The 19,633-nt window shown below is 43.4% G+C and overlaps 1 long non-coding RNA gene across 1 annotated transcript; it reads left to right on the plus strand.

Moving 5' to 3' along the window:
* Nucleotides 1-5,004: 5,004 nt before the first annotated feature.
* On the plus strand, nt 5,005-15,473 carry LOC145651265 (uncharacterized). The gene is made up of 7 exons (XR_014117108.1): nt 5,005-5,121; nt 5,462-5,535; nt 5,736-7,574; nt 7,694-7,757; nt 7,934-8,036; nt 10,699-10,822; nt 15,087-15,473. It is a non-coding gene; the product is annotated as an uncharacterized LOC145651265 (long non-coding RNA).
* Nucleotides 15,474-19,633: the final 4,160 nt, after the last annotated feature.

The following is a 19,633-nucleotide window of genomic DNA, read 5'->3' on the forward strand; positions in this document are numbered from 1 at the left end:
TAAAAAATCACCAATGATATTTCTTAAATCATTTATTGATTCATTCATTAGTTATTTTTAATATGTAGATAGTTTTGTAGGACAGAAGAACACAATGCCAAAGAGTAGATGGAAGTATAAAAGCAAAATGCCCTTTCTTGGTTACTTTGTAGAAACCTTTTTTATCTGAAGGCGTCATGTCTGGTTTGCATTGCATGAACCGTATAATTTAGGTCTCTGCCTCTTTGACACTCGAATTATCGTGATTAATGGCAAGATTAACCAATTAGAATTAGCCGTTGAGATGAGAAAATTATCAGTGCGCTCATGTCTAAACTTTGGACCTGGATATTCAAAAATTATAGAAATATTTTTGAAGGGTACATAAAAGTTTCTGTTGTATTTCGTTTTTGCTCATAGGGTTAGTGTCTTAGAGAGAATTTACACATATATTCACATATAAAAAGAATCCTGTCAAGAGTCTCTTTAAGTAATAGATATTACAGTCAAATTCATTGTTATCCAGAGTGTTTTCAGATCACTTTACTTAATTCTTTACATAAATGTTTAATTAAATGCTAATTTATTCATTTCACTTTTTATTTTTCCCAGTGACCACAATGTTGTCACCTGCACATCACATCCTAGGAAGGGAGAAAGCACATGACAGTGTGTGTAAGAATCACAAAATAAGCATACAAAAGAAGCACACCCCATTAGAGGTCTCCTAGTTCGCCTTCCACGTCAATCAGCTGATCATGTCATCCAGTAGCTAGCCACACAGATGATTATAATTCAGCTGCAGAAAGAAAGAGATGAGAAAAAAAGAAATGGAATTGAATTGAATTTAAACTGAACAGAATTAAACTATTGTTGGCACCAAATGTGTTGGTAGAGTAAATGCATGTATTAATCATTTCAAATGGACACTGGTTTCACTACAGATTTCATAGGGGTGCAGTTATTATTGTATATTTCAATCAAGCACCCCTCTTAGTTGTCTCGGAACGCTCCTCGCCGCACAAGTCACGTGGTACGGCCCGCTGCGTGCAGGGGGGATCACATGTGTCATTGTAACCATGCCCTTCATGATAGCACACAGCTGCATGGGGTTTAGTGTTCTGTGTCCATCTGTATATAAACCCTTACTAGTGCGTGCATCATTGTTGGTCATTGTTTGCTGATGTCTGTTAATGTTTGTGTAGCCACTGTTAATGTTGCTGTGTAGTCATCTCCATCATTAATGTTGTGTGTGTCGTCGTACATGTTCAGTGTTAATAAACATCCTTCACTGTCAAGGGAGTCTGTGCGTCCTGCTCCACGCCCATTGGCACGCGGGCCATTACAGAATGACCAACCACCACAGGATGCCTACACCCACGTCGAATGACGGAGGTGCGCTGGGACCCCCCGCGCTGCTGCCTGGATCCCAGGACATTGGGGAGAGGACTGCGACTGGTGTCTGCGGAACACCCCCAGGAATTTCTTGGGGGGGCCCGAGGCTACCGAGCCAGGACAGAGGAGAGCCTAAGAGCTCGCCGAGGACCGTAGTGATGGTGGTTTGGTGGAGCCGGCTAGGTCTCTGGCTAGCGAAGGCAAAGCCCAAGTTCTTCCCCTTCCGTGGACTCGCCAGCGAGTTTGGGGTCCGCCCAAAGCCTCGGAGGCAGACTGCCTCTGGGGCGCTCCAGAAAGGAGGACCATTAGGGGAGGTTGCACGTCTGGAAGCGGAACAGACGTGCACCCCCGCGTGTCCATTGGGGCCAAGGACATGTCACAGCACCTTATGTTTGTTTGCAGGTGCATCACGTCGCGGGGAGCGTACTGGACTGCCTCGAGAGAGGCAGGGACTCTGCCTTTCTCCCTCGTTCAGAAAGGACTCCCAGGCTGGCTATTCCTGGCCCGCCTTGTGTTAGGTGGGCACCGGGCATTGCTGTGCGGTGTCTGTGTGTGTGCACGGCGGGTTTGGATTCGCTGTCCGGGCATAGGACGCTTCGGGAGCTGCACCCCTTCCGAGGGGGTTCTGTCATGGAATGCTCCTCCCCCCACAAGTCACGTGGTACGGCCCGCTGCAGAGGGGTTCGCATGTGTTGTTTGTAACTACGCCCTCCGTGATAGCACAGACCTGCACGGGGTTTAGTGTTCTGTGTCCGTCTGTGTATAAACTTCTGTTAGTGTGTGCATCGTTGTTGGTCATTGTTTGCTGATGTCTGTTAATGTTGCTGTAGCCTGTTTCCAGTTAATGTGTAGTCATGTCCATCGTTAAGGTTGTGTGTGAGTGCCACCATTGTCGTGCACATTCTGTGTTAATAAACATCTTTCGCTGTCGAGGGAGTCTGTGCGTCCTGCTCCACGCCCATCGGCACGTGGCCCATTACATTACTACATATTACAATCAGCTACTGTTTTATTTTATGGTGTACTATTGTAGTTTGGCCTGCTTCAGATAAATCACCACAATAAATCAGATTAATTGAAAGTATAGCATAAAATAAAAAAACAATTACTATGACTTATATATATATAAAAAAAAATAACCTTGATCTGAACTAATCCAGTTATGGAAACACCTGCTGACTCATTTTTTGGTTGTGTAACTAATTTGTGGAAAAATAATATTGAAAATGTCCAGCCATAGCAAAGCATAGCAGTGTCAAAATAATGGATTTCAATCACCCCATTATGCAGAACTGGTTACATGATACAGTGGCTGCCTGAGACGGTGGAGCTTTTGTACGAAGGAGCTGCTTCATTTTATTCTAATGAAGTGAATTAAAATGGCAGGAGTGACAGAGAGCATAATGCCACAGAAAGTAGCTAAAGGTCCTCATGCAGTTTAAGGACATAAGAACCTGCTTAGTGACATTCTACCAAAAAGAAGTGTGAGGACATCGGTGTGTGTAAAATTGCTAGTGCTGTACTTCTTATTCTGATTTTTCTTCCCCAGGAGATCAATGACCTTCACCATGTGCCATCTCAAATTCCCCAAAGTAACCTGACATATATTGGCACGTTTTCAAGACTGAATCCTTTTCAAGACACACATTGGTACAGTTTATCTAGACTTGCTCTGTGCCATACAAAATTACTGTAAGAGGAAGGGCATTAACAGCAAAAAGTTGGTAATCTGTTAATATATTTTAAAAAATGCTCTGTTAATATAAAAAGAAACCTCTCCTAATAAATGACTTCCATTCACTGCTCAAACAGCAGCTAGAGTAGGTATCATTTTAGAGGAGCAGAAGGAACTTTTATGACCACATATGCTTTTTTAGATAAACAGTATTTACAATTCTGTTTTTTAATATATTGCATATTAAAATACATCTAGCTAACAATTGCCCTGTGGTCATTAATGAAAGAATTCAAGAGCTCACTAAAGACTGAATTTACCCAGGGTTCATGACTGGTACAGTCCGGGAACAATATCGATGACAAAAATGCATTTATTACAACATGTATTACAACAGATGAGTAACAGCAGCCTGGTGGGTACGTAATCCAAATATGGTGTACATAATCTAGATGCGGTGTGTGTAATCTTGATGTGGTGTACATCATTTACACGTGTATGTAATCTAGACATGGTGCACATAATCTAGACATGGTCTATATAATCTAGATGTAGTGTATATAATATAGACATGGTTTACATAATCTACATGTGGTGTATATGAACTACACGTGGTGTGCGTAATCTCGACGTTGTGTCAATAATCTAGACGTGGTGTACATACTCAAGCAGCTCCTGAGTGTGTTGTGACAGGCAAGTGGTCACAAGAGCCATCTCTGTGAAGGTGCATTTGTCACCAGAACATATCAGCGTTGCTTAAAGAGTAAGGAAATGGATTCTCACTGATCGTTCTGGTTCAGAATCAGACGTGCACATACACAGATGTACACACAATACGCAAGCATAATTACATCCTGTATGAGACAGCTAAAGTAGTGAAGTAATGTATGATTATATGAACACACACGAGTAGTTTGTGAACACACCAACACACACGTAGAGCAGTGATGTAATGTATGATTATAAGAACACACACAAGTAGAGTGCTGTATGAACACGCAAACACACGTGTGTGGATGAAGAAATGTATGATTACATGAACACACACATCTAAGGTAATGTGATGTGAAGTAGTGTATGAACACATAAACATACACAATAACAGATTGGTAGAGTGAGGTCAAGGACAGAGAACCTTTACAGAACCTGTACATTGGCTGAGTGGGCTGAGTGGATGAGAATCGATGAAAATGATATGTCTAAGACTACCTGGACAATATCTCAAAACAGCTGTTATTCATATCTGTAGCTTACTTGTCTTAAAGCCCAAACGTATGGAAAAAAGACAAACAGAGCAAGAAGTGCTGTCAAGGAGGTCTATCACTTTGAAAATCAAATAATGCATGTTTTACTATCATCCTTGAATATCATTAATATAAAAAACATTTTAAAAACATTTTAAAAAACATTGGATTTTAGGTTACACTGGACAGCTGTGGTGTGTGTGTGTGTGTGTGTGTGTGTGTGTGTGTGTGTGTGTGTGTGTGTGTTTTAGTGTTTCAGCTCTAAAGCCTCAAGATTCATTACTGTTCATTTTTAAACTCATCACTTCGACACATAGAGGTGGGCACGCCCCCTTGTGAAAGTTAAAAGGAATCACAGCCATAACATTTCAGATAAAGCCAGATGCTCGCAGATAAAATGAGGGTTGCTTGAAATCAGAAAAGGACAATCCAACATGGTAGTTCAAAATAGACAGAATGAATGACTAACAGGTGAAGTTAATAGTCCAATGATGATCTTGTGAACTGTTGATGATTAGCTGGGTGTTCTTCTGAGTCATTACTGGAATGCTGGGAACTGTAATGATCCGGGGAAATGGGTGGTGTGACAGCAGCATATTTATTATTAATTAACTAAAACCCTCCTATGGACGGTACACATACACTCACACATATTATTTATGTTTCAGTATGAGGGCTATGTCCACTTTCTGGGTTCATTTCAAAGAGGAGTGTTTGTGAGTCTTTAAGAGGACCTCTGCTAAGAGAAAACAAGTTAACAGAGAGGTACTTTACTGAGTGTCACACATCTGTTTTTGAAAAGGAATAAGAAAACACAAAATAACTCAGGTATTACATTTCACTTTGTTACCTTTGACTTTTGACTTTTGCTTTAAATGAATGGCTTTCTTTCACCTTGTTCTCTTTTGTGTGTGTGTGTGTGTGTGTGTCATACATGCCAAAATCTTAAGTTCTTTTTCCAGTTCTTCTTCATTCAGCCTCATATCTGCAACAAATTTCCATTCCTTTTCATGTCATTTTAGCAAGAAAAACAAATTTGACACTAAAGCCCTTGGTATTTCGCATAAGTTCGGTGTATGTGTGTACAAAATTACTCTTACTCTGAAGATTCACCTTGCATTGTGTTTTGACATGAATCACCTCTCCATGACTGGAACCTGTACATCAGGAACGTTCTCTACATTCACTGTTTTAACAGTGTGCTTTGGTTTGTCTCGTTGGATTATCATCTGGTTGGTTAAGGTAGGCTCTGAGTTCACTCACTTTTGATTCTGTGAAATTCAAGGCTTGTTGTCTAAACCTAGTTGTTAGTTGCTTGGTATCGGTAATTACTCACTACAGGTGTAGTTTCGCCCTGACCTTAGGTGTGAATTGAGGGGCAGGCTCAGCACTTATTGAACTGAGTTAAATTAGGATGACTCCTGTGACACATGTGTCTGTAGTGGTAATCAACATGTGGAGAAGGTTTGGTGGTGTTCTCAATCAGTTCATCTACATCTCACCTACAGGACTTCACAAACTCAGCTAAGTATCTTCTCATATTATCTCAATCCTTTATCTCATACATCCACAAATCGAGCATCTGAAATGTGCTTCACAATTCCTGTCCACATATCCCACAGATCTCCTCGACACAATCATAGACGTCGCAATCTCAGCAACCTCACTGACTCACAACGCTTCACACTATCACATATCGTGGTGGCAGGAGGGCTCTGGAACTGCCAATCTGCTGTCCAGAAGGCTGACTTCATCTCAGCATTAGCATCCCTCCACTTCCTCCACTTCCTGGCTCTAGCAGAAACATGGATCACCCCTGAGAACTCGGCGACTCCGGCTGCCCTGTCCTCTGCCTTTTCATTTACGCATTCTCCGAGGCGTCTCGGCAGGGGTGGTGGCACAGGTTTACTAATGTCTCGAGAGTGCCGTTTCACTCCACTTTCCTTCTCTACACTTTCCATCACCTCTTTTGAATTTCATGTCATTACAGTGTCTTTCCCCACCAAACTTCTTATCATTGTCATCTACCGCCCTCCAGGTTCCCTAGATCACTTCAGTGATGAGCTCGAAATCCTTCTGAGTCATTTCCCCATTGAAGGAAATCCACTCATTCTTCTTGGTGACTTCAACCTTCCATCAGACAAGCTGCATTCCTCCTGCATCCTTCCGCTGTTGACAGCATTTGACCTCACCCTCAACCACTCTCCTCTGACTCACAAAGCGAGCAATGTTCTGGACCTGATCTTCACCCGTACCACTACAACATCGGACATCGCAGTCACCCCCTCCACCTCTCAGACCATCACTTTCTATCCTTCTCTCTCTCCTTTCCTGCTCTTTCCATACAGTCCTCTCCAACATGTTCCTCCTTCCTCCGTCGCAATCTGCACTCCATAACTCCATCTTCCCTTACTTCTACTATTTTGTCCACCCTTCCTCACCCTGACTCTCTATCCTCTCTCTCTTTGGATACAGTTACAAATACTTTCATTTCTACACTCTCCTCATCAATGAATCTCCTGTGCCCTCTCTCCTCTAGACCCGCTAAGTCCTCCCCACCTGCCCCCTGGCTAATAGAAACACTTGGCTGCCACAGGAGAGAACTAAGGACTGCAGAGATGCGGTGGAGGAAATCTCGCCTAGATTCAGACCTTAGCTCATACAAGTCTCTCCTTTCCAAGTCCTCACTGGAAGTAACATCTGCAAAGTCATCCTACTACAGAGAGAAATTCTAATCATCAGCTGATCCACGCAAGCTCTTCCCTATTTTTTCTCTCCTTAATCCTCACCCTCCCCCTCCTTCCTCATCTCTTACTCCGGAGGATTTTATAACCTTCTTTGCAACCTGCTTCATTGCAGCAATCCGTCAGTCCTTTTCTTCTGTTCGCACCCCTCCAACCAATGTGCATTCCCCAACATCTATCTATCTGACTTCTTTTTCTCCTCTCTCCACAGATGATCCAATTCCTTCTGCTCTGTTCCAGACAATCGCAAGAGATCTGCTTCCTTTCATCTCTGTCATCATCAACAACTCCTTATCTTCTGGATACGTGCCTACTGCATTCAAAACCGCCAGGGTGGTACCAATCCTCAAGAAGGCCACACTTGACAGCTCCAGCGTTACCAACTACAGACCGGTATCACTTCTCTCTTTCCTCTCAAAGGCCCTTGAATGAGCAGTTTCTAATCAATTGTCTCTTTTTCTCACCCAGAACCAGCTGCATGATCCTAATCAGTCTGGCTACAGACCGGCACATTCTACAGAAACGGCCCTCATAGTGGTGACTGAGAACCTTCATGCCGCTAAAGCTGCCAAACAGTCATCTGTTTTGATTCTTCTAGACCTTTCAGCAGCCTTTGACACAGTGAACCACAACATTCTTCTCTCCATTCTTTCCAGGCTTGGTGTGACTGGCTCTGTTTGGAGATGGTTTTAGTCCTATCTGGATGGACGGTCCTATCAGGTGACATGGAGAGGATCCACATCCAAACTGTATAGACTCTCCACTGATGTTCCACAAGGCTCAGTATTGGGCCTCCTTCTCTTTGTATACTCGTTCTCTTGGTGATGTAATATCTTCTCATGGTTTCTCCTACCACTGCTCAATTATTTCTTTCTTTTCCACACTCTGACACGTAGGTCTCCAGACGTATCTTGGCATGCTTGACTGACATTGCGTCATGGATGACAGCCCACCACTTGAAGCTCAACCACAGTAAAACTGAGCTTCTGTTCATCCCAGGTACTCCCAACCCTTACCATGACCTCACTGTTTCCTTTGAGAACTCCCTGGTATCATCATCTGAAGCTGCCCGTAGCCTGGGCATAACTTTGGACAACCAGTTTTTGTTCTCAACTCATGTTTCTAATCTAACCTGGTCTTGCAGATTCATCCTTTGTAACATACAAAGGATTCAACCCTTTCTTTCGCAGGAAGCTACCCAGGTGCTTGTACAGTCTCTTGTGATTTCAAAGCTAGACTACTGCAACTCACTACTTGCTGGTCTTCCTCTAAGAGCCCTCAAACCTCTACAACTTGTCCAGAATGTAGCAGCATGACTGGTCTTCAATCTTCCGAAGTTCACACGTTACTCCACTGCTGCACTCCCTTCATTGACTCCCTGTAGCTGCACGCATCAAATTTAAAACCTTGATGTTTGCCTACAAATCCAAAAATGGACCAGCCCCTTCATACATGAGGTCAATGGTCTAAGCCCAATCCCTACCTCGAGTACTTCAAAGCTCAATTATGGCTCGGCTTGAAATACCTTGCTTCAGATCTCATGGACAACAAGCATCGAGATATTTTCTGTTCTGGCTCTAAGCGCCGCTCCAACTGCTCTACAGATGATGCCATCTCTACCACACTTCATCTGGCACTCACACATCTGGATAAAAAGGGCACCTACGTAAGAATGCTGTTCATAGACTTCAGTTCAGCATTCAACACCATTGTTCCTCAGCATCTGATTGGAAAGGTGAGCTTACTGGGCTTGAACACCTCCCTCTGCAACTGGATCCTGGATTTCTTGACTGGTAGACCTCAGTCAGTCTGGATTGGGAGCAGCACTTCCAACACCACCACACTGACTACTGGTGCTCCCCAGGGCAGCATACTCAGCCCTCTGCTGTTCACACTGCTGACTCATGACTGTGCAGCGATGCACAGTTTGAATCACATCATCAAGTTCACTGATGACACGACCGCGGTGGGTCTCATCAACAAAGACAACGAGTCAGCATACAGAGAGGTGGTGTGAGAACTGGTGAGCTGGTGTAAGGTCAACAACCTGTATCTGAATGTTGACAAGACAAAATAAATGGTTGTTGACTTCAGGAGAGCAAGGTGAGATCACTCCCTGCTTGCCATCAACGGCTCCTCAGTGGAGATCGTCAAGAACATCAAGTTCCTTGGTGTTCACATAGCGGAGAACCTCACCTAGACCCTGAACACCAGTTCCATCACCAAGAGAGCCCAACAACGTCTTTACTTCCTTCGAAAGCTGAGGGAAGCCCATCTCCTATCACCCATCCTCACTACCTTCTACAGAGGTACTATAGAAAGCATCCTGAGCAGCTGCATCATTACCTGGTTTGGGAACTGCACCGTCTTTGACCGTAAGACCCTCCAGAGAATAGTGAGAACAGCTGAGAAGATCATTGAGGTCTCTCTTCCCTCCATCACGAACATCTACATAACACGCTGCATCCGGAAAACCACCAACATTGTGAAAGACCCCACACACCCCTCACATGAACTGTTCACCCTTTTGCCATCTGGAAGAAGGTAGCCCAGCATCCAGTCCCGCACCTCCAGACTGTGCAACAGCTTCTTCCCAGAAGCCATTAGACTCCTGAACTCTGGCTAACTCCAATTCCAATTCAGATTCCAAAATCGGCACTTTTATACATGCTTATACATAGTCACACACACATACACACACACACATACACACACACACACACACACACACACACACACACACACACACACACACACACACACACATACATACATACATACATATCTATACACACACTCACACATTGTTTTGCATTGGACTGCTGAAGTCAAACCTCACACAAATAAACTATGCACTCCTGTTGCAGTCTTGCACATTATCCTACTTGCTGCTAGAGTACTGTACTAAACCAACACTGTACTCTGAGCTGTTCTGGCTGCTACCGGTGACTGCTATGTTCAGGGTAGCATGTCACTGACTCCTATGCACAGCTCACTTTACATATTCCCAGTACTGTGTACTGCACTAAATAATTGCACTGTCTACTCATTTTGTATTTGTCCTGTTCTGTATTTATTATTGTTTATTTCATGTTTATTTAATGACATTTATGCACTATATTGGACTGTTTGCACTTGTGTAGCATGTTGTCTGTTGCACTGTTGTTTTGTGTTGCACCATGGTCCTGGAGGAACCCTGTCTCGTTTTTGTTGTGTACTTGTATATAGCTGAAATGACAATAAAACCTCTTTGAACTTGAACTTGAACTTGAACTCCCACTTTCTGTCTGGACAGCTGAGCGCCTTGCAGTCTTCAAATGCAGAATATTTAAATGACAACTGGCACTGCTCCCTTATTGACTGACTAATTTAACACTTATTGTTTATAGCACTTATCATTGTTTAAGATAGACCTTATGTATTTTGCACTTCTAGTTATCAGCATTCATCCCTGTATTCTACAGTATTCTAGTTCATTGGTATGTTTAATTCTAACCTACTGTACTTGGATACATTCTATGAGTAAATGACAATGCATGATACGAGTGTCTGCTAAATGCCGTAAATGTAAATGCAAATGTGAACACAAACTTAATCTAGTTCATCCTGTAGTTGGTGGGTGTTTATTATTCACCTTGACTGCCCCTCCCCCTGGTTTCAGCAGCCCAGCAGAGCAGAGGAAAGAGGACCGCCAGCTGATAGCAGTGCACAGGAAGCATATGGCACTGTCTAATCTGGATCAGACCCGCTGGGCTCACTGGGGAAAAGCTAACAACTGACAAAAGGTAACAAGAGGCGTCAGCAAAAACGGAGACGAGACGTCTCTCTCCCAGGGGTTACCTTGCAGGGAGGAGACAGAGGACAAGTAGCAGGTAGAGGGGACAGCGCTAGGTAGAGGGGACAGTGGTAGGTAGAGGGGACAGCGGTAGGTAGAGGGGACAGCACTAGGTAGAGGGGACAGCGTTAGGTAGAGGGGACAGCACTAGGTAGAGGGGACAGCACTAGGTAGAGGGGACAGCGTTAGGTAGAGGGGACAGCACTAGGTAGAGGGGACAGCGTTAGGTAGAGGGGACAGCACTAGGTAGAGGGGACAGCGGTAGGTAGAGGGGACAGTGGTAGGTAGAGGGGACAGCGCTAGGTAGAGGGGACAGCGCTAGGTAGAGGGGACAGCACTAGGTAGAGGGGACAGCGTTAGGTAGAGGGGACAGCACTAGGTAGAGGGGACAGCGCTAGGTAGAGGGGACAGTGGTAGGTAGAGGGGACAGCGGTAGGTAGAGGGGACAGCACTAGGTAGAGGGGACAGCGCTAGGTAGAGGGGACAGCACTAGGTAGAGGGGACAGCGGTAGGTAGAGGGGACAGCACTAGGTAGAGGGGACAGCACTAGGTAGAGGGGACAGTGGTAGGTAGAGGGGACAGCGCTAGGTAGAGGGGACAGCGCTAGGTAGAGGGGACAGCGTTAGGTAGAGGGGACAGCACTAGGTAGAGGGGACAGCGGTAGGTAGAGGGGACAGCACTAGGTAGAGGGGACAGCGCTAGGTAGAGGGGACAGCACTAGGTAGAGGGGACAGCGGTAGGTAGAGGGGACAGCGGTAGGTAGAGGGGACAGCGCTAGGTAGAGGGGACAGCGCTAGGTAGAGGGGACAGCGGTAGGTAGAGGGGACAGTGGTAGGTAGAGGGGACAGTGGTAGGTAGAGGGGACAGCGCTAGGTAGAGGGGACAGCACTAGGTAGAGAGGACAGCGCTAGGTAGAGGGGACAGCGGTAGGTAGAGGGGACAGCGGTAGGTAGAGGGGACAGCACTAGGTAGAGGGGACAGTGGTAGGTAGAGGGGACAGCGCTAGGTAGAGGGGACAGCACTAGGTAGAGGGGACAGCGCTAGGTAGAGGGGACAGCGCTAGGTAGAGGGGACAGCGGTAGCTCAATGGTTAAGTGGGCTTTTAATTGGAAGGGTGCCAGTTCATGTCCCACCACTGCAAAGTTGACACTATTGGGCCCTTGAGCAAGTGCCTTAATTAATCCTCAATTGCTCATGTTGTATTTGGTCATAAATATAAGTTGTTTTGATTGTAAATGTAAAGAGAACTGTATCAAGAAATAGTATGACTAAAACTTGGCCCATTTGGCTTATCATTTCAAGCACACCAGTATCCATAGCATCCAGCTGCTTTATGTACAGCCAGCCTCTCTTTATACCTCTATCTGCTCTATGTACCTCTATCTGCCCTATGTATCTCTAGCTGCTGTATGTATCATTAGCTGCTCTATGTACATAAGAACACTACACTAAAGACCTCAGGCATGAAGGCAAACATTTTAATGTCCAACTGACTTCCACCGCAATTACACCACAACTGCCATACAATGTGGGCTGTGGGGAGGGGTGTAGCGAGGGGGTGGAGGACATAGCAGAGTGATACGAGCTCCATGGACCACAGCCATCACAGACAGCAGTTGGAATAGATTACCTCTGCACAATTCCACCCAGAGACAAACAAATTTGTCTACAGCAAGCACACATTTGCTCATTGTCTCTCTCTCTCTCTCTCTCTCTCTCTCTCTCTCTCTCTCTCTCTCTCTCTCTCTCTCACACACACACACACACACACACACACACACACAGATTCAATCTTCTGATTTTGGGGTATGCACATTCTACTTTGGACATTACTTCTTTTTTTAATATTTCCTTGTCCCTCACACACAGACACACACACACACACACACACACACACACACACACACACACACACACACACACACACACACACACACACACAACTGCACACACAACTGCACACACACACACACAAAACTGCACATGTACCCACATGCATGTACTCATGCGTACACAGTCTCTCATGTTCTGCTGAAATGCAGCCTATATGCATAGATAGAAGTCATGGTCATAAATCCTGCTTGCCTTACCTCATACTGACAGCTAGGAGAACAGGGGATACATGCTGCCTGTGTGTGTGTGTGTGTGTGTGTGTGTGTGTGTGTGTGTGTGTGTGTGTGTGTGTGTGTGTGTGTGTGTGTGTGTGTGTGAAAGAGAGATGGAGAGCAAGAAAGAGATGAGAAAGTGGCTGGATCCTTTATTGGCTCAATATCTTATCTTGTTAGCCTGTCTAATTACTGGTGGAGGCCATCTGTCTGTGTGTGTGTGTGTGTGTGTGTGTGTGTGTGTGTGTGTGTGTGTGAGAGAGAGTTATTACTGGTAGGGGCTGCCTGATGTTCAGTGCACGCCCGTTTGACCTTTACCCATTTATAGATCTTTCCTTCTCTGCTCTATCATTTTTAACAACAGCGCGATACTGACCATTTCTTCCGTCTCTCCCCAGCACAGTCTAGACTTTTCTGTGTTCCTGTTCTCTATGCTGCAACTTACTATATTTCTCATTTTTGTATCGGATTCTCTTAGAGGTGCATCTTATACCCTTTGCTAACATTTTGTAGGTCCAATACTCTTCCTTTCTCAAGAGAAACAAATAGAGATGCTAAATATAGAACAAATTGATAAATAGATAAAGAAGAGGTGCTTTAAACGCAACAAAAACCACAGAATGAAGCAAACAGAAAAGGCACAGAAATGTACCAAAGTAACATCTTCTATAATTATTTTGTATTGTAAACTGTTCGGCAGTATTTTGACTTTGCTAATGTGTCTTTCCTTTCCTGATGATCTGACTCGGCCTGGTGTGACTTTAAAAAGAACAGAAATGGTAGGAGAGGTGAAACAGATAAATGAAAGAGAAAGAAACAGAACGAGGGGAAGGAGGCAGGATGGACAGACGATGTAGAAAAAAATCTATGTGGGGAGGAAGAAGAGCCTGGAGAAAATAAAATAAAGGAGAAGCAGAAGGTGGTGGAACGGGAGAAGGGTGAGAGGGTGAGAGTGCTGTGTCACTGCAGCAAGTGGAGAAAAACGAGGGCCAAAATTACAAAAGTTACAAAACTGTCTTCCTCCCTGAACTCCTTCACTGGCATTCTCTGAATCTTTCACTTGCGTTCTATCTCTCTCTGCTGTCCAACCAGCCAATCCAGAGGTGAAAGAAGCAGAACAGTTTGAGCCCCTTTCTGCAGTACACCTTCTCCGGCCGCTCTGCCAGGCCTGCAGACACACAAGTGCCAGCAGTACCCAAGGACATACAAAGGAATAGCATTCCAGTTGCCCAAAAGAGTCATTGCCATGGAAGGCTCGGAAAAGGTGTGGTGCCGAGGAGATAAACCGTAGTTAAAATGAGAACAGAAAAGGACATGAGACACAAACCCAGAAGGAAACAAAGAGACAGAGAGAGAAACTTGTGAGACCTAATATAGCCCTTAAACCTAGCTAAAAATGACATCACAAAACAACATCACAAAAGATTCAAGGTCACAGGCTTTCATTTATGGTGGATTCATTTTGTTCCAGATGTAATTCTTGATTCTTGAGGATGGTGAGTAAATCAAACGATCCCTTCAGTGACATTATGTGACGAGCGGAGGCAAAGCAGGATGCGGGGATGAGCCATGTCTAACACAACAAACGTTTTATTTGACACAAAGACGACAACGTGGTTAGCGAACTAACCTGGTTAAAATATCGACACACCTATACGTAGACACACACATATTCATATACACTAACAACACACAATAAGGAGCAGGTGTAAAACACAGGGAGGAGGTGGCCATACAGACGTTTGGGGGAAGGGGCCATACTGTTACACATTAAAAGAATCTCCATCTTCTCTGTAGAACTTAATGTTTTGGAGTTTTTTTTATGTTTTTTTTCCACAAAACTATTAGCCTAATTGTCATATCTGAACAATCCTTTTTTTAGGAATGATCACGTCTGTGTAATTCTACCTTGAGGCATGCAATCTCTTTATTTACATCAACATTCCAACAACCTGCAAACATCAAGGTGCAATCCTTCAAAGTCAGAACAAAGCAAAACATGAGTGTTTCCAGTAGCACTGCCTAGCGCAGGCTCATAAAATATCTTGTGAAGACACAGAAAGCTGCTGTAAACAGGGCTGATACAAAGCTCTCTAATTCCCTCCCAAGGCATTCCTTGAAAGGACGAGAGTCCTGGCCTGGAGCCCCCGATGTAATGCGGCCAGCTTCGGTCCTGAGCCCAGCAAAATCCTCCCTCCGATGGCATCTCGGGCTTGGTAGGGATACAGAGCGTTCGCATGAGGTGATGTTTGTGACACAACGAGACTGGGTTGGAGGAGAATCAATAGCTCATACTTTTCTGAAATTGAGTTTTTAGGAATGGAGGAATTCCTCGTACGAGAACAGAATATGAAATTGGCCTTTGGCCAAGTTGTGGCGAGCAGTGCAATCAATTGCAGCCCTCGCACCAATTACTGGGCTTAGCTCTCTGTCCCCAACACACAGCAGTCCCTGGAGAGAAGAGTGAGAGAGGGTTTTGTTCTCTGGGACAAGAGGATTTTTCCTCTCCTCTGCTGGGTGCTTTTGTAATTTGGTACAAAAATTGATTTTTCTTTTAGAATGAGTCATTTCGATTTTTTTAATTTATTTTTTTTGTATTTGTTCTAGGGAAATAAATGTTTTCATTGACATTTTATTGTGTGTTGCGCTGCGATGTTTCTCTTCCCCTTTGGTGGGTTATGCTAAACCAGTGTAGTCTTTTACTTGTGTGCCAGTGTGTTGTCTTCATTCGTTATGGCCTGGACTGTCACGACAAAGGTAATGTGCAGTTCCAGGCATCACTAGGTCCTTATCCACTAACACACACAAACATATCTGTTCCACACTTCAGATATCACTGACATTTTTCTGAATTTAGTGCACACAAAACACCATATCAAGAGCTACTCCAAATCTCCAGTCTGAGAATATATCTGCATTACTAATGATCCTTATTCACAAATTGCTTAGTTGATGCTATGGTAAGTGCATAGAAGGGTGTGTCTTGAGGAACAGGCCATGCCTAGATAAAGTTCTTACAAGAACATCGACCATTTCAGGAAATGTCCCAAATGCCAGGCTCATGCAACATATTTCATGCAACAGGCTCACAGAACATATTTCAAAATTTTGTACCAAATTGAAATGCCCCAAAAGCAGTTTCAACCATGTCTGCAGTGCTTTGCTCCCAGATCATTATGTTACGAGGTCCAGAAACATCCTAAGTCAAGGCCAAGGGACGGAGGTGGAGGATGGCAGTGCGTGTGGAATGAATGGGGTGATGACAGCAAGACAGCTCAGCAGACCTACCTCTGTCATCAGCTCACTGTAAGCGACAGAACCAGCCTGTTTCTCAGTCGGAGCTCAGGCGGAGATAGCAGTAATGAACAGTGGTATGTTTGCTATTGGGGGAAACTTATTCATGAATACAGTCTGCATGCATTTTGTTATTGCTATTCTTTGGATTTTTTTTTTTTAACTGGTTTGAATAATGCACGGTAATAAGAGGAGGAATAAATCCTTGTGAGTTTTTGTTCAGCACCACTGGGTAAAGGTGCAGACGGAACCCACACCTCAGCTTGGCAGGGTGGGCCTGATATGGAGAGGAGTGGGTCATGCAGGAAGAGGGGATGGGACCATGCAGAAAGAGGGGGCCGTATACCTCAGCCTGGCAGGGTGGGCACAGGTAAGAAGGGGGCTTGGCCTGGCAGGAGATGGAGCAGGACCAGGGGGAGGATGGGTATCACAGAGACTGGGGAAAAGTGGGCCCAGGCAGCAAAAGTCATGTGTATTTATATGACATTTTTCTTGGGCTGTTCACAATATTTAAGGTGAAATATATATATGACAGATTGACCTGCATGTGCAAAAGAACAATGCTAACCTAAAGCTAATGCTCATGTTAATCTGCAGTGGAAGCTAGCTGCAAACTCAAACACACCATTAAATATCCCAATTATTGTTGTACATTTCCTGTTGTAATCTACCTGTTTTTTGCATTGTTGTAAGTCCCAGCTTTCGACTGTGTTTCTTGGTTTCGCTTTGGTCTTCAATTAATTCGTGTTTGTTCTGCACACGTGATGAAGCTAATATCTAAAGCTAGCAAAAATCTAGGTAAACTAAAAAATAAAGAAATAAATAAAAAACATAGTTCCTTACATTCCTTTGCTATTCTGCTAAACACATCATTACATGGAAACACTACTGCCTTGTTTTTCTTTTTCTGTCAGAGGACGAGATACATGCAAACGCAACATCGCTGTTTTACAATATCCTATAGAACAACAGGAAACACATTTGCTGTTCGATCGTGAATAAATCAGCACACATGACTAGGAGGCCTTGTAGAAAGAGAACGGCATAAAAACTGGGCAGGATTTTCATTAAGACAGGATCACGAAAGTCAGAAATTGGGCGCTCTACTCTAAACAATACCCCTGCCCCCAGGCTGGCGAAACTATTGGAGTAATACATGAGCGCTAAGCCTCTTTGAACAAGAGTTTTGCTGTACACACTGGAAAACTGGTTCTGAAAACTGGTCATTTTTAAGAAAATGTCTGCACAAACAGCCTGGAGACTTAATTCAAGCAATCAAAGAGTTCATGAATTGGAGAATAAGATTCATGACAATTAGAGTTAGGAAAGTGAACAAGGGCACAACCCATATGCCTTCCAGTGAAGATGAAATTGAAGAACTCTGCGAGTTCCCTGCTACAGAATGAACCTCATTGGTTGGCGAGCTGACACTCTACCAGAGAATTTGTAGATAATAAACTGGCTGTTCTCATTCTCCTCTCTAAATTCTGTGGTAGTTACCACCAAACAAAACCTTTGTGTCATAACTGGCTATGACTCAAGCATCATTTTGCCAATCAATAAGCACTCAGTAGAAGAAATGCTAACGTTCACATCCCAAAATCCATTTGCTATAGAAAAATGAAACATAAAGGGAAGATTTCATTGCTGTTTTTAGTTTAATACATACTTATACTTCCCAAATAAACAAAGGAAGAAGCAAAGTTTATTTTTGGCCAAGTCCTGGCCAAGTTCATTTTAAGCCAGTTAGCTCCATTCAATTCCATTCATTGAGGACTCGCTTGCTGGCACCCTCTGGGGTTTTACAGTAATTTTTTGATAACAGGAGGAGTAGGAAGTGGCCAGACTCATTATAAACCAGCTCTGGTCTAGTTCTCTCAGAGTGAGTCCCAACTAACCTGGGATGTCTGCATTCCCAGAAGACCAAATAGCAAGTAAAAGGGAGAGAGGAAAGAAGAAACCAGGATAGAATTTTGGATTTACTATTGAAATTATAATTTTCTTGAATTTTCCCCAATCTAATCAATCATTTGTGCAAATCAAGCAATTGTTTTAAAGCACTATAATGTGTAATCCTGCTGGATGATTTTCTGATATTAGAACCCAGCTAGGGAACTCAAAATGAACAATAGAAACAAAGCAAAAACACCAAGTATAAATCACAAGCTAACGAATACAGAGACTAAATCAATAACTAGCACTGCTTGGCTCTGGGTAACTACTTGGGGAACACCTCCAGTAATACAACCCCAACTCTGACCTGTCAAACCAGCAGGTAACCCACAGAGGTAGTAGGTAGCTAAGGTAAAGGAAAGCTAAAACTTGGCTTTCTCAACCAACAGGGTACTGGCTAGATAGAGGAGAGAACTCTGGTGAGAAGCTGAAGAAGCAGTAGAGACACTTGAGGGGAAAGAGAAAAAAGACCACAGGGGAGCCTATAAGCTACTCATACATAGCCATGAAAACAGGTGTGGCTAATTCTACCTAATTCTTTTGGAGCAGCCCTGTGGCTCCCTCTGGTGGCCAAATGTGGCCTAGCAGATGGGCTAGCCATAGGCTGGGCCCTCAAATCATTAAAACCAGGTTTTAACTAAAAGCTAAAGCTAAAGGTTATTTTCTAACCTAACTTACATTATGTATTTAACCACTGTTTGACCAAAGGTGTTTAAAGCCTTTAGTAGTTATCTGGAAATTCAGCTTCCTTTATTCATTTAGTTTATTTAGTCAAGAACACAAAGTTCAGACATTCAATAAAGCTTACTTATATTACGTTGCCACTGTTGGGACCCTGAGCAACCCTAAATTGCTCAGATTGTATTCAGTCATATTTGTAAGCTGCTTTGAATAAAAGCATCAGCTAAACGCCATAAATGTAAATTTAAAAAATAAACCAATAATCGTGACCACTGCATTGTTCACATTTTGTTTTGCATTAATTTTTCGTAGCTGCAGAACAATTTAAGGTGGAAAATTCGAATAACGCAATCTCTAGAGGTACTTAATTTAATCTTCAGAAAATAAAATATTACATGTAATTTTACACTGCAGCGAAGCGAAATGCTTGTTCCGCTCCCTGTTGGCTGCAAGAAAGTGATTCTGTAAACAGCAAGACAATTCTAAAAACTACTGAAACCCCAGTCTACAAATGTACCTGGTCTATCCAGTCACACACGTGTTAACATCAGAGGTGGTTAGAGTAGCCAAAAATTGTACTCAAGTAAAAGTACTGTTACTTTAAAATAATAATTTATTTTAAATTAAATTAAAAGTAAAAGTTTAAAATTAAAAGTAAATGTAAGAAAGTATATGTTAAAAAGAGTACTCAAGTAGTTCTTTTTATTCTGAATTTAAATGTTTTAAAA

The sequence above is a fragment of the Electrophorus electricus genome, chromosome 15 (assembly GCF_041902795.1).
Source record: "Electrophorus electricus isolate QZ-2024a chromosome 15, ASM4190279v1, whole genome shotgun sequence".
Classification (NCBI taxonomy): Eukaryota; Metazoa; Chordata; class Actinopteri; order Gymnotiformes; family Gymnotidae; genus Electrophorus; species Electrophorus electricus.